The sequence below is a fragment of the Triticum dicoccoides genome, chromosome 2A (genome assembly GCF_002162155.2).
Source record: "Triticum dicoccoides isolate Atlit2015 ecotype Zavitan chromosome 2A, WEW_v2.0, whole genome shotgun sequence".
Classification (NCBI taxonomy): Eukaryota; Viridiplantae; Streptophyta; class Magnoliopsida; order Poales; family Poaceae; genus Triticum; species Triticum dicoccoides.
The window spans coordinates 191,860,747-191,877,649 of NC_041382.1; positions in this window are offsets into that span (position 1 = coordinate 191,860,747).

The following is a 16,903-nucleotide window of genomic DNA, read 5'->3' on the forward strand; positions in this document are numbered from 1 at the left end:
ACGCCTCCATTAAGAAACCTACTCCGGCCACCCGTCGGTTTACGAGTAGGTCTGTACTGGTACTATAATAACAAGAGTTATTAGTGGTCACTTTACTTAAATTTAATTAGCTTTAATAGAAATTTATACTTAAAACAAGCAATCCATTGGCTCGTTCTATCAGTGCCACAGGATCAACATGCACAACAATTAGAATTATTATTCTCAGGACGCACACGATCAACACATTTGTCACACTTTCACACAGATAATACTACCAAGTTTGAACTACTTGTTATGGTTGTTTTCCTCTGCATCATCATGCCGTGTTTCGCAGCTTGCAAGATTCATAACCAACAAATAAGATCCAAATAATAAGTAGAACAAAGATTCCTACACATCTCCTTGATTCCCAGCTTGCAAGATTCATAACCAACAAATAAAATTCAAATAATAAGTACAACAAATATGCCTACACATCTTATTGATTCCCAGCTTGCAAGATTCAGAACCAACCCATTAGAGCCTTTTGATAAAGTGAATATCGGGATTAAATCCATCTTGGCTAGCCATGTCATACAACCGAAGAACTTGGCGAATGCTCTTGACCGTCACAACATTTGTAGTTGAGTATTACTGTTTACACATCACAAATAAGAAGAGCCTGATTACTATAATTGTGGCACTCCTTGAACTCAACCTGCAGCTCCACTCGGATGAGGCCTGCTTGGACTTTCATGATTCAATTCATGCGCCTTTTTCTGCAGTTCACCTGAAATAAAGCAAAGATTGCATCATTCAGCTAGCAAGAAGTACTTGCTCTGGTGAGCTGGCAGGTTCTTTAGTAGTTGCACTAAAATTGAGGAACATTAAGGTTGGCTGTCCTACTCATGTAAGGTGCAACTATAATTTGCTTATCCTTTTGTGCATTTCTACTAAAATAAAGTTCCATTGTGGTGACAGTGATGACTCATCTTGCAAAGGCTAATAAAATGTTGCACGAGATTACCAGCAGAATTTGACGGAGATTTTGGAAACTCCAATCACCATTTTGTGCAGTTCCACCAAAATTGAGAGATGTTGCCCACGTGACATTTTAGCTAAACTGCACAAGACACTCATTCCAAAAAAGATTGTTTTGTGTAGTTCACCAAAAGGTCACAATAGCAACAAGGTGAAATGGATATCCCTATTTGCACAAAAAGATAGAAAGTAAACAATTGCTGGTCAATAAGAATATACGAAACATAGACGAAATGAAAAGAAGCATCTGAATTATGTTCATGGCAATCTTGCAAGGATAGTAGAAATTTTAAAACGTCAGCAATGCTTCATGTTACCGGAAGCATTACGATCAACAATGACATTCGTCAAATATGGGATTACTTTAATGGCAGCATTGCTTGTTTACCAGATATTGTAAATCAAGAGCAGCTAAAGAGTTGGTTTAAGGGCATGGGACCATGGGGACACCAGGACACTCAGCATCATAAAGGAGCAACTTACTTATCATACTGGGGAAAACAACAGGAGTACCATTTGTAACACAGTTTAATTGCATCATATCACTGGAGGCATTAGATTAACAATAACACTGGTTAGACATGTCTCTAAGGTAACAGTGTGATTGCTTCATTTTACATGCGCCCTTACATTACCAGCAAAAGGTTGGTATAAGGACATGCGGCAGTGGACGCATCAGCACAATGTACCTACAAGGAGGCATAAAGTGGTGATGCCGAGTTTGTTCATGCTCTGTGAGGGCAGCAAATCTAATCCTGGAGACCTTTTACTATGTGAGGGTAGCAAATCCAATCCTAGAGAACTTTTACTATGTGAGGGCAGCAAATCTAATCCTGGAGACTTTTTACTATGTGAGGGCAGAAAATCTAATCCTGGAGACCTTTTACTATGTGAGGGCACCAAATCTAATCCCGGAGACCTTTTACTATGTGAGGGCAGCAATTCTAATCCTGGAGACCTTTTACTATGTGAGGGTAACAAATCTAATCCTGGACATACTCTGTTGACTTGTCCACCAGCCGCCACTTTCTATCATTTTTTCAACCAATAATAGATCTGTTCCTTATCCAGTTTGTACTATGTTTTCCCATTATTTCCCTTTTCAACCAAGAGACCGGTTGGATATCCGGTCTCTACTACTTTAACCTTATTATCTCCTCTTTGAATCAAGTCCTAGATTCATGCTACAACTTTCCACCTTTCTTCGTTGTTTGAACCAAGTCCTAGATTCGAATGCATGAAGTAGCTTTACCTCTAATAATACTAAAAATTTAGGTAACTTTGGAAGAGCTGATGGGAGTAGAAAAAGATGCACATGCAGACACGTGGGGAGCCGGGGTAGTAGAGCAAGGCCGCTTTCGAAGAAATTATACCTGAGGGTCATCGGGATGTCGACGGCGGCACGTCGGATCTGCGCACAATACGGAGGGAGGAAGTCGGAGGACCTCCCGAGCGGGCGCTGTGTCAGAGAGAACGGCACGAGCAGAGGATCGAGCCCCTCCGGCAGCTGTGGGTTTCCTCCCTCGCCGGCGATGACCGCGTGAACGATGCACCTAGTCCTCTACACACACCAGCCGAAGGGATCCGGCCGGATCTGTGACCAGCGGTGAGCAGAGAGAAAATGTTGCTACCACTGTCTTGTTTAGATCTGGAGAGGATGAGAGAATGAAGAGAGCAACCCTAGTAAAGCAAGCGCTCAGGCCCCGACGTACATATATAGTGGAGGTATTGTCTTTTTCTCTCCACAACAAGCATTTCAATTTGTGTACGTGGCATTAAAGAAGAGAAACTCTCTATTTAAGGTGAGTAACTGTACGACTCCTACTTACTACTAGTACTACTAGTACTAGTATTGTTCACTTGTGCTCCCTGACCCTCCATTCATTGAACAACCCCACAGGTGAATAAACATATAGTACTAGTATTTATATAGAACGAACAAGCTCGAACTATTTTCGCGTAGTTAAAAGATGAGGGCGGGGCTTTTCCCGGGCAGTACGCGCGACAGTTTTCGCGTAGGCAGTTTGATAGAGAGGCAAGGAGGGTGAGGGAGTAGCGGATTCAACTTACTTACTGCTGGAAAGGTCGGGCTATGCGATTTGATGACACGTTACTGCTGGAAAGACTTCTGATATGACTACTCACTATAGTCATGAATTACTGGCGGTACGACCGGGGTGACGCCCCCCTTCCGTTCCGCACTCTAATCTGGTGCATGACACATCGACCCGGATGCTGGCTCTCCCACATGTCGGCGAAGTACGTAGGAGGAGTGCGAACAACGGCAGCCCAGTGAATCAGCAGTAGAAAACAATGTGCTGATATGGCCATAAAAACAATGTGCTACGGTCCAGATTGTAGCATGTACTGTACATTACTACTCTTCTTGTTTGGATCCCTGAGTTAGAGCTAGTTTGGGTTGAAATATCCTCAAATTATCCAAACAAGAGAGGTTAGTTTGAGCTAGTTTGCTCTAACCCAGCTAAAAATACTAGTCCGGTGGAGAGGTTCGAATTGGGTTAGTTCTCCTCGGGCCCACTAAAAAAGAACTAAAAAGAATCTCCCCTGCCCGCACCAGATCGCTCCCTCCGCCCCCCCCCTTGCACGACTCCTCTCTGTTCCCCATCGGGCCGCCCGCCCAAGCGCCACTCCGCCGCTCGCCCTCTCTCTCCTCAGGCCGCCCTCTCCCTCCAGCCTCCGCCGTCCTCCTCCGGCCGCTCTCTCCTTCCGGCCTTCGAAGCTCGCCCCGCTCCCCCTTCACTGGTCGTTTTTCTCCCTCTGTCGTGCGCGGCGGTGCTACCTATTGAACATGCGTTGGTTTTCCCTTGAAGAGGAAAGGGTGATGCAGAAAAGTAGCGTAAGTATTTCCCTCAGTTTTTGAGAACCAAGGTATCAATCCAGTAGGAGACTACAGCAAATCGCCTAGTACCTGCACAAACAAATAAGAACCTTGCAACCAACGCGATAAAAGGGTTGTCAATCCCTTCACAGCCACATGCAAAAGTGAGATCTGATAAAGATAATAAGATAAATATTTTTGGTATTTTTGTTGTATAGATTGAAAAGTAAAGATTGCAAAATAAACGGCGACAGAAATGACTACTTGACGGGAAACTAATATGATGTAAAGTAGACCCAGGGGCCATAGGTTTCACTAGTGGCTTCTCTCAAGATAGCATATATTACGGTGGGTGAACAAATTACTGCTGAGCAATTGATAGAAAAGTGCATAGTTATGATAATATCTAGGCATGATCATGAACATAGTCATCACGTCCATGTCAAGTAGACCGAAACGATTCTGCATCTACTACTATTACTCCTCACATCGACTACTATCCAGCATGCATCTAGAGTATTAAGTTCATAAGAACAGAGTAACGCATTAGGCAAGATGACATGATGTAGAGGGATAAACTCAAGCAATATGATATAAACCCCATCTTTTTATCCTCGATGGCAACAATACAATACGTGCCTTGCTGCCCCTGCTGTCACTGGGAAAGGACACCGCAAGATTGAACCCAAAGCTAAGCACTTCTCCCATTGCAAGAAAGATCAATCTAGTAGGCCAAACCAAATTGATAATTCGAAGAGACTTGCAAATATATCAAATCATGCATATAAGAATTCAGAGAAGAATCAAATATTGTTCATAGATATTCTTGATCATAAACCCACAATTCATTGGATCTCAGCAAACACACCGCAAAAAGAATTACATCGAATAGATCTCCAAGAACATCAAGGAGAACTTTGTATTGATAACTAAAGAGAGAGAAGAAGCCATCTAGCTAATAACTATGGACCCGAAGGTGTGTGGTAAACTACTCACTCATCATCGGAGAGGCTATGGTGTTGATGTAAAAGCCCTTCGTGATCGAATCCCCCTCCGGCAGATCACTGGAAAAGGTCCCCAGATGGGATCTCACGGGTACAGAAGGTTTCGGCGGTGGAAAAGTGGTTTTGTGGTTCCCCTCTATGTTTTCAAGGTATAAGAGTATATATAGGTGAAGGAAGTAGGTCGGTGGAGCTACGAGGGGCCCACGAGGGTGGGGGGCGCGCCGCCCTACCTCGTGGCTGCCTCGTTGCTTCCTTGACCTCCACTCCAAGTCTCCTGGATTGCGTTTGTTCCAAAAAAGATCCTCGCAAAGGTTTCATTCCGTTTGGATTCTGTTTGATATTCCTTTTCTGTGAAACACTGAAATAGGCAAAAAACAGCAACTGGCACTGGGCCTCCGGTTAATAGGTTAGTCCCCAATAATAAAAAAGTGCATATTAAAGCCTATTGAACATCCAAAACAGATAATATAACAGCATGGAACAATAAAAAATTATAGATACGCTGGAGACGTATTAGGCGGCGGCGCATCTACCAGGGAGGTCGCGAGAGGGGTGAGTTTGTTCGTTCCTTCTCTGTCTCACAGCCATATCATTGGTCTTGCTCGGTCTAGCGCTAATGCTGATTTGGAAAAGTAGATCCTGATTAAACTTGGTATAGATTTGTGGTGCACGCATGGAATTGTTTGATGCTGCTTGAGGAGGTAATAAATCTTTGATTCAGTTCACCTTTCTAGGTATTTCAGTTTTAGGCTTGCATTATTTCTAGAGGCCCAATGAATCAGTTCACCTTTCTAGGTATTTCAGTTCCAGGCTTGCATTATTTCTAGAGGCCCAAAGATTCGCTTCACCTTTCTAGGTATTTCAGTTTCAGGCTTGCATTATTTCTAGAGGCCCAAAGATTCAGTTCACCTTTCTAGGTATTTCAGTTTCAGGCTTGCATTATTTCTAGAGGCCCAAAGATTCGGTTCATAGTCGTCGGCGAGTGGCCCTGCTACCCATGCCAGTGTCGACCTCAACTCGCAAGCGCCGGCATCGGAGGGGTTCCCGGGGCTTGGGCTCTACAGAGCCTTCCTCCAGAGCGACGATGACGAGCTCCTCCCTGGGTGTGTGAGGGGCTCTGGACTCCCTCCCTACCGTGAATGACTTCCGTGATGAGTTAGCTCATGCTTTGTTTCATGGAGTGTATTTTTTTGTGAAGCTTGATTGAGGGCTTGTATGTTTAAGTGGTATATCTCAATTTATGGACAAAGTAAAATTTATCATGTTTTGCATGCTTGATTTGTAAAGATGGTTCGTTTATGTCAATTGTGAGCGGGAGGAGGCCACAGAAGAGCCGACCACACCAAATCCGACAGGAAATAGGGTCCAAAGTAGTCAAATGATTAAGAAAGAACATTTATTGTCAATCTAACCCTGCCATCGATACACCTCTTTGGTTTAGAGTTAGTTCAGGGTTCGAATCTAACTCTAACCTCTAACTGAGTTAGAGTTCTCCTCGTCTCAGTTCATCGCCATCATACTTTCCCCATTTCTGTGTTTTCAGTATCCTGCGAATCAAAGAGGTCCTTAGTCTGGTTTAGGTCCGGTAGTTTTCTATAAATGTGTTATGTCCAAAATTTAATGAACGTGCTCCGGTTTCTATGAAAACAATCCGGTTTCATGTAGTAATTCATTCATTTATTTATTCTCCTGCGGGGGGTTTGCATGTAATTCGTGAAGCCTGAAATGTAAAGTGCCCCGGCATATGCTCCGAGTCGTGCATGCACTACAACCCAGATGCTCTATGTCCCACATGTCGGAGAAAGGGAGCACATAGAAATAGTCTAGGAGTACATATAGGAGGATAAATGTGTGAAAAAATATGTATGGTGAAGCATAGCTACGGTTCGAAAAGGAGACCTAAAGTGATGACAGGTATAGGTCGCACGCACCCAACTAGTGGTAGTACTAGACATACGACTACTTTTTCCCTAAAAAAAGAGGGAAGACGTTACGATTGGAATAAAAATGCCATATACTCCTATACTAATAAAACATTAAGGCCATGAGGCGAAGTAGTGCTGGTTACAGGAGGCAAGATGAAGAGATGCATCCATCGACGACGTCCACCTCCTCGACTCAATGCGCTGGCCCACCGAACGGCGGCTAAGTAGCAGCGGCTTTCGTGGCCAGGTCGACGTGCTTTTGAACAATGGCGTCCAAAGATTCCAGCCGCTGGAAGAAGGCCAACGTCTTTCTATCCTCGCTAGCCTTGTAGTGCCCTATGTAGACGATTTGCTCGCAGACATGGATGTGCAGGTCGACGGTTTCTTGCATGGCGAGGCGGTGTGCAGCGAGCGTGGCCTCGAGGTGCACATTCTTCGTCGCGACCTCCGGCACCTGCAGGGCCACCAGGGCTTGAAAGAGATCGTCACCATGGAGGCCAATGAGGGTGGTAGACAATGAGGAGCCTGGGCGCGCGGGCTGAACAGTACGGCAAGGTCGTCCGCGTGCTTCTTGACGGTGGTGAACTTCCGGATGGAATTGACCATCATGTCGTCCATGCAAGAGGCGAAGCCGGCGTCGGTGAGGGCTACGACGCCGGTGGTCGCCAGCACCATCTGGAAACGTTGTGCGGTGCGGGGCCGCAGGCCGGCGCCTGCCTTGGATGATTTGGCGCAGCCGACTGCCGCGCGCGTCCATCGCCTCCACAGGTGCTTCTGGCTTCTAGTCACTTGGTCTTGGATTGGAGCACTATTGAGCAAAGACTAGGAGTAGATGGATTGGAGTGGTGGGGCGCCTTTATATGAGAATCCAAACTCTGTTGCATTCACATCGTGCTGGCTCTATTCTGCTTCAACAATTAATTCCCTCTGCATGTAATTGAGGATGCATCATTGACCATTCAACGTCTCGGGAACCGCTACCCTCTCCCTCCTTGGCATTCAAGCACCTATGGAGGCCACTGCCGCTCGCATCTATCGCATGTCAGGAGACGTTCCCTTCAACGACAAGGTGGCTATGGTGCCTATTGTGCACCGCGACCAAGGCGGAGAGGGAAACGAGAGAACTACGTATTTATTTACGGTGTAGATTCACTCATTTTGCTCCATATGTACTCCGTATCGGTGTAGTCTAGTCACTTGTTGAAATCTCTATAAAGGCAAATACTCCTTTCTGGTTTACAGGGCTATACTAGCAAGTAATAGTGGGCTCACATAGCAATTTTGTCTCATGGAAGAGCCTGGCTATATGCGTGCTCCAAGGTTCGCAACTGCCATGTTCGGGTTGCGCTTGGCTCTTCGCCTCTTCGAGAAGACGAACAATGATGTTACTACTACTGCTGAATGTCCGTCCACCGTGAGTGGGAGGGATAGCTTGTTGTAGTATGACTAGAAGCAAAATCCTGTCCTCGTCTGCGAGCTACCGCACACATGGGCGAGGGAGAAGGCGTGTAGTAGTAAAATCAAGCTTCTCCTCGTTGTACGAGTTGAAGCGACACATCATAGCACTGGCCCCACATGGTTGCCTCTAAACTTGGCTGAAAGACCCGCAATGTACAATACTCCATTTGCTGCAACCTATAACATTTACCCCACCACAAATTAAAATATATATTCCTATCTTGACAAGATGAGCGTGCAAACTACAATCACGAGGCTATTTGTGTTGAACGCCCCAATAAGCGTAAGATAGGTATCTGACGGTGCCAGTTTTTGCACGTACACAACAGTAAAAAAAGAACTAGTACCATGGCATATGCTACACCACGGCCGAGAACACGTGCCCACGTTACGCCATCCAAGAATAGTGCCGCACTTTGAAACTAGAACCGTCAATAAATTTTGAGCGCGTCTCGTCACATTCCAAATTACTACTACTACCACGCTATATTTAATTGCAAACCTGTTCACACTGATCACAATCTAAACGGTTTCCCACTTAGGAGCGTATTAGTAGTACTCGGTTATAAACACTACTATGCCAAGATGATTGCACATTCCTCCTCAACTCCTCATCCACAAAAAACAATTAAGTCAATCAAGCCATGGCAGCGTGAGTTCTGGGTTGAGAGATTTCCACCAGGGAGAGGCGAGGATGGAAGAGGAAGCACGAGAGATGTCCAGCCGCGCAGCAGTAGTAGCACAGAGGTCCCGCCGTGCCGCCGAAGCAGCACGGAGGTCCCGCCGCACAGTCAATGTAGTAGACTGGTCCGACCATGCCACGGAAGCAGTAGAGATGTCCTGCCGCACCGCCGAAGCAGCACGGAGGTCCTGCAGCGCTGCGGCGGCCTGGGAAAATTTCTCGTGGGCAGGAGAGGACTCTTACAGGCGCATGCATGCGATGGTCCATAGCCAGATGGAACAGATCTCTGGTTGGGCGAGATTGCAGGATGAGGCTACTGGCGTCATCTGACAACTAGGGGAGGGAAATGCGAAGCTCCGGGCCGAGTGATACGTCTTCAACGTATCTATAATTTTTGATTGTTTCATGCTATATTGTATCCAGTTTTGGACATTATTGGGCTTTATTATACACTTTTATATTATTTTTGGGACTAACCTATTAACCTGATGCCCAGCCCAGAATTCCTATTTTTTTGCCTATTTCAGAGTTTCGCAGAAAAAGAATATCAAACAGAGTCCAAACGGAATGAAACCTTTGGGAACGTGATTTTCGGAACGAACGTGATCCAGAGGACTTGGACCCTACGTGAAGAAAGCAACCAGGAAGGCACAGGGTAGGGGGCATGCCTACCCCCTAGGCACGCCCTCCACCCTCGTGGGTCCCACATTGCTCCACCCACGTACTTCTTCCTCCTATATATACCTACGTACCCCCAAACTATCAGATACGGAGCCAAAACCCTAATTCCACTGCCGTAACTTTCTGTATCCGTGAGATCCCATCTTGGGGCCTTTTCCAGAGCTCCGCCGGAGGGGGCATCGATCACGGAGGGCTTCTACATCAACACCATAGCCTCTCCGTTGAAGTGTGAGTAGTTTACTTCAGACCTTCGGGTCCATAGTTATTAGCTAGATGGCTTCTTCTCTCTTTTTGGATCTCAATACAAAGTTCTCCTCCTCTCTTGTGGAGATCTATTCGATGTAATCTTCTTTTGCGGTGTGTTTGTTGAGACCCATGAATTGTGGGTTTATGATCAAGTTTATCTATGAACATTATTTGAATCTTCTCTGAATTCTTTTATGTATGATTGGTTATCTTTGCAAGTCTCTTCGAATTATCAGTTTGGTTTGGCCTACTAGATTGATCTTTCTTGCAATGGGAGAAGTGCTTAGCTTTGGGTTCAATCTTGCGGTGTCCTTTCCAAGTGATAGTAGGGGCAGCAAGGCACGTATTGTATTGTTGCCATCGAGGATAACAAGATGGGGTTTATATCATATTGCATGAGTTTATCCCTCTACATCATGTCATCTTGCTTAAAGCGTTACTCTGTTCTTTTGAACTTAATACTCTACATGCTGGATAGCGGTCGATGTGTGGAGTAATAGTAGTAGATGTAGGCAGGAGTCGGTCTACTTGTCTCGGACGTGATGCCTATATACATGATCATACCTAGATATTCTCATAACTATGCTCAATTCTGTCAATTGCTCAACAGTAATTTGTTTACCCACCGTAATACTTATGCTCTCAAGAGAAGCCATTAGTGAAACCTATGCCCGCCGGGTCTATTTTCCATCATATTAATCTCCAAGTTATTTCCTTTTCCGTTTATTTTACTTTATTTACTTTGCATATTTATCATAAAAATACCAAAAAAATTATCTTATCATATCTATCAGATCTCACTTCTCGTAAGTGACCGTGAAGGGATTGACAACCTGTCAGGACCCCGACTCGATGTCACATCGATCTAGCCGGTAACACCTCATATCACTTTGCGGCCTCACGCACGGTATCCCCACGGGTGTCGCCTTACCTTTGCCCGGGACCGTTTGCGCCTTTTGGCTCACGTATATGATAGTGTCGCTAGCATCCATATGATAAGGAGCCCGGGCTGACATGACTAGTCGTAAACCCAAAGTGGCACAGACTTACAGGGACAGGCATCCATGACCCAGCTTCGAACGTGTCGGTCATTAGCAAGTGGGTCCGGGCTGTAGCACTGGGCTAGCAGGACTCCAGTAAACCGGGCTGTAGCGGGCTAACAGGACTCCGGTACTCGATGCGTGACATTTCCCCGAAGGGACAGACACCGGAACAAAGAAGGACACATGCCGGCCAGCCTAAGTGTTCCAGAGCAGTAGCAAGCTACCATGGCTCAGCGGTAACACTAGGAGACATTTCCCGGTAAGAGAGGCTACTAAAGATAAACAACTAGATAGTCAGATCCCACACATACCAAGCATTTCAATCATACACACAATATGCTCGGTATGTGCAAATACAACAATGCATCACAACATGACTCTACGACACAAGTACTTTATTTAAGGCTCAGAGAGCCATACATAACATACACAAAGGTACGAGTCTCACGACCCAGCATTCAAGTCATACAGTCATACAAACCAGCAGCGGAAGTAACTTGTCTGAGTACAGACAACTAGAAAGATAAAAGAGGCTTGGAAAGCCTAGCTATACTACATGGTCCTTCACAAGCTCAGGATCACCACCTGGGCCTTTAGCCTACTCATTGATGTCAACGTCTACGTAGAACCCATCAGAAGGGGTTGCAGCGTCTTCTGTAAAAATGTAAATTATAGCAACATGAGTACAAAGGTACTCAGCAAGACTTACATCAGATCCTACATACATGCATATTATCAAGAAGGGTTGGTGGAGTTATTGCAGCAAGCCAGCTTTGACTCTTGGCTAGGCTAACCTACGAGACTCCAACTTGAAATGGTTTTTCGCACACGAGTCCACTAATCACCACTTCAATACACTACCGAGGATCCACCTCCGTCTTCCTACGGAAGAGCCATCCTCGGCACTCACACTTATCTTGAGGCTTTTAGTAGTTTCCATTTACTGGTCTATGAACTGTATAGGCAACCAAGTAGTCCTTTACCGCGGACGCGGCTATTCGAATAGATCATGTTAACCCTGCAGGGGTGTACTTCTTCATACATGTTTCCACCACTTAGCGTCTGCACACGACATGTGCTCGGCAGACTTCAAGCGAAAGCCGACGTGGGTGTAGACCACGACCTACCTAAACACTTAAGCCTCTAGTCCAGGTTTATCGCCTATCCAGGTTCCATCCGCAGGGAGTCCGGCCGAGGTTTCCCATACGGCCCCGAACGATGTGAACAGGGTTCCCGAAATACCTAACGGGTATTCGGTACACCCGGCCACGTACCTACCGCATCACAGCCCACCCCTACGGTCAGCGCTGTCCGCGGCCTCCAGTAGGCTACAAACACCAGAAACTACTTGCAACTCCTGGACAGAGAGCTAGGGTGAATAAGAAGTCGAGCGGGGTCATATTTCAGGGCCCAATGCATGGTAGTAGCTGTATCTTAAATCACACATACAGATCTCAGTGCTTAAGGTCGGCTTCAATGAAACAACCCACCATGTACTCCTACATGGCTTCTCATCGATACCTTTACCAAATCGTGTTCACCACACCACTCTCATTACCGACATAATCATTTCACTCTAGCCCATCACCCAGATGAACCAGACCTGACACGACTCTAAGCATAGCAGGCATAGCAAGGTAGGAACAACACATACATATGGCTCAATCAACTCCTACACATGCTAGTGGGTTTCATCTAGTTACTGTGGCAATGACAGGTCATGCAGAGGAAGTGGGTTCAACTACCGTAGCACACAGCAGTTTGAAACGTGTTGTCTTAATGCAGTAAAAGAGAGCAGGAGCGAGAACATGGGATTGTATCGATATGATCAAATGGTTGGTTGCTTGCCTGATGGTTCGATGCACTGATACGGTTCTTCGTTAGGGTAATCACGGTACTCCTCGGGGGCAGAACCTGCCGCAAAGAACACCGGTACACAACCATCACCAAACAATGTGCAACAATATGATGCATGCATGAAACATAGCAATATGAGTGTGTTGGGCTAATGCAACTAAGACCAGAAGGGTTTGCACCAATTTGAATCAAAGATTCAAATTTCAAACTCAAACATGGCCTTTTAAAGTGCTTTTCCTTGTTCTGCATTAAACATCAAGTTAACTTGTTTAGTCATGCATGAAAATAGTACAGATGGATAGATTGGATTTTTCTGATCATTTTTTCATATATAATTTGTCTGATTTGGAGTTACAGAATAAAAGTTATGAATTTTTGAAGTTTAAATTATATTCTGGAATTTCCTATATTAGAATAATTCCAGAAAATCAATTATTGCGTCAGCCTGACGTCAGTGTGACATCAGCAGGTCAACGGAACACGTCCGGGTCAAACCTGACAGTGGGTCCCGCATGTCAGGGTGATTAATTTAATTAAAGTTTAATTAAAACTAAACCCGTTTAATTAACAGGGCTGGGCCCCACCTGTCATTGACTCAGGGGAGTCAACCAGGGCCAACCCGTGGTCAAACCCGGGTCGGCTACACCGGCGTTTAGCCGCCGGCGAGCCCGACGCGGCGGCGGAAGTGATTTTTGCCGTTCCGGCAACCAAACGAGCCGCGGAGGGCACCGGAGAGGAGCTGAGGTCGAGCCGCAGCTCTTGGTGGAGTCCATTGGGGTCGGGGTGGCCGGAGTTGGCGCCGGCGACGACTTTGGCGGCCACCGGGGTTCGGCCGAAGACGAACTTGACGCCAGGGTGTGCAGGGAGGTGCGGGACGTGCACAGTTGGGCCTAACGCAGCGTGGTGAGTGCGTTGGACACCGCGGGTTGGACGGAGGATGGCCGGAAGCACGTCGGCGATGAGATCCGCGGCGGTGCATGCGTGTGATCTTCGTGCGGTGGCTACACGGCTCGGGAACGAGAGAGGGAGGGTCGGAGGGGTAGCTAGGCTCACAGCGCTCCCGTAGAGGCCACCGGCGGGGTCGGGGACGAGCTGAGGCGGCGACGGCGTTGAAGGGGATCTCCGGCGACGGCGAGCTCGGGTGAGGTCGGTGCGGTGGTCTCGGGCCGCACGAGCACACGGGGCTCGGCTAGCTCGATGAAGTGGACGGCGGCGGAGCTCCTGAACACGGTGGCATGGCGTGGGGTTGACGGAGGGCGTGGCTACGGCGATGGGGTGGCGGCGATGGCGTCGGCCATGGCGTGGGAGAGCGAGGGAGAGGAGCTGGAGAGGAGAGGGGGTGTCTGGGAGGTTCGGGGGAGAGAGGGAGGCTAATTCACGGCGTTAGCCGAGCGAGGGAGGCGGCGAGGCGGCGAGCAGGTGCGTGACACCCATGCGGTGCTCGCCGTCGAGCACCTGCCTGCCTGCCTGGCCGGCAAGCAGCTCGCTGGCGCGGTGCTGGGCTGGGCCGGCAGGTGGGCCGGGTGCTGGGCGACAGGTAAGCCTTTTCCATTTCTTCTGTTTTCTATTTTTTTAATACTTCTGCAACTTTGTTGAATTAAATAAAATACTTAGGCTACTCCTAAAATCACCAAACTACTCCTGGTCTATAGTTGGATTATTTCCAACATGAAACATTTTAGTTTGGAGTTATTTGAGCATTTAAATATTTTATATAATTTTAAATGCCCAAATTCAAATATTTATGATTTAATTCAAAACCCTAAGATGGCCTAGGAAAATGTGCACCACTTTTGGCAGAGGTTCTGAACCAAGACAAAAATGTTGGGCATTTTAGAAGGGCATTTCAGGTTCATTGAAAATATTTTTAGTAAACCCTAGTTGGTTTCAGAGGGGACTGGGGGTTCTGTCATCCCCATTTCAGGTTTCTGATGAAAGAGTAAACATGATGCAACACTCTAATGCATGGCTAACTAGGATGTGACAACTCACCCCCACTCAAAAGAATCTCGTCCCGAGATTTGGGTTCCTCCGGGAAGAAGGCGGGATACTCGAGTCGAAGACGATCCTCCCTTTCCCAAGTTGCTTCATCCTCAGAATGGTGCGACCATTGTACTTTGAGAAACTTGATATTATGACATCGAGTGGTACGCTCGGCCCGATCGAGGATACGAATGGGGTACTCCCGATATGTAAGATTATCTTGGAGATCAAGCGTTTCGTAGTCCACTCCACGGATAGGATCCGAGAAGCAACGCCTGAGTTGAGAAACGTGGAAGACATCGTGGACTCTGGAGAGGTGCGGAGGTAGTTCCAACTGGTAGGCAACTTCTCCTCGTTTGGCGAGAATGCGAAAAGGTCCAATGTAACGAGGAGCCAATTTGCCTTTAATACCGAAACGATGGGTTCCCTTCAGAGGGGTGACCCGAAGATAAGCCTTCTCGTCAACCTCGAAAGTCATAGCCTTATGTTTTCGGTCATATTAACTCTTTTGATGAGATTGGGCTGTTTTCAACTTTTCACGAACGATGCGAACTTGTTCTTCTGCTTCCTGAATCATATCCGGGCCAAAGAATTGTCTTTCCCCGGTCTCTGACCAGTTAAGGGGTGTTCGACACCGTCGTCCATAGAGAACTTCAAAAGGGGCTTTACCCAAGCTAGATTGATAGCTGTTATTGTAAGCGAATTCGGCAAATGGAAGGCACTTCTCCCAATCCATTCCGAATGAGATAATAGAGGCTCGAAGCATGTCTTCTAGAATCTGGTTGACGCGTTCCACTTGACCACTCGACTGAGGGTGGAAAGCGGTGCTAAAGGAGAGACGGGTTCCCATAGCATTTTGGAAACTTTCCCAAAATCGAGAGGTGAAAATACTTCCTCGATCCGAGTTAATTTCCAAAGGAACACCATGGAGAGACACTATTCGGGAGATGTATAAGTCTGCCAGCTGACTAGCGGTTATACTCTCACGAACAGGTAGGAAATGGGCCACTTTGGAAAGACGATCGACAACGACAAAGATAGCATTATTCCCTCTCTTGGTCCTGGGAAAACCGGTAATGAAATCCATACCAATTTTATCCCACTTCCATTCAGGAATAGCTAGGGGTTGAAGGGTGCCAGCAGGCCGTTGATGCTCTGCTTTTACACGACGACAGACGTCGCAATTAGCAATATACTGAGCAATTTCTCTCTTCATCCTAGTCCACCAGAACCTCTAGCGTAGGTCCTGATACATCTTGGTACTACCGGGATGAATGGTGAGAGGAGATTCATGAGCCTCCTTAAGGATCAACTGCCGTAGATGCTGATTCTTGGGAACCACTAAACGGTTCTCAAAGTATACAACACCATGATCATTTGTGGATAAACAACTAGCACCTCCGCTAGCAATGTTCTCCTTGATTTTAGATATTCCCTTATCTCGCTTCTGGGCAGCGATGATTTGATCCGTAAGAGTAGGTTTCGCCACCAAGGTGGAAAGAAATCCTTGAGGAACAATGTGAAGGTTAAGCTTCCGAAATTCCTCATGGAGAAGTGGTTGACTTTGTTGTAACATCAGGTTGTTACAATAAGATTTACGACTTAGCGCATCAGCCATGACGTTGGCTTTCCCTGGGGTGTAAGTTATTCCTAAGTCGAAATTTGTGATCAACTCGACCCAACGTCTTTGCCTGAGATTCAAATCCGGTTGGGTGAAGATGTACTTCAGACTTTGGTGATCAATGAATATTTCACAACGATTACCGAGGAGGTAATGTCGCCAGGTTTTAAGTGCATAGACTACAGCTGGAAGCTCTAAATCATGAGTAGGATAATTCTCCTCATGTGGGTGCAATTGCCGTGAAGCGTAAGCAATTACGTGTCGATCTTGCATGAGAATACAACCTAGTCCTTGTCGCGAGGCGTCGCAGTAGATAACAAAGTCCTTGGAGAAGTCTGGCGGTACCAGTACGGGAGCAGAAGTCAGGCGTCTTTTCAGTTCCTGAAAGCTGTGCTCACATTGTGGAGTCCATTCGAACTTTTTATCTTTCTTGAGGAGTTCGGTTAGGGGTTTAGCAACTTTGGAGAAGTTCTCGACAAAGCGACGACAATAGCTCGCTAAGCCCAGAAAACTCCGAACTTGCTTGACCGATTCAGGTGGAGTCCAATTAAGGACGGCTTGA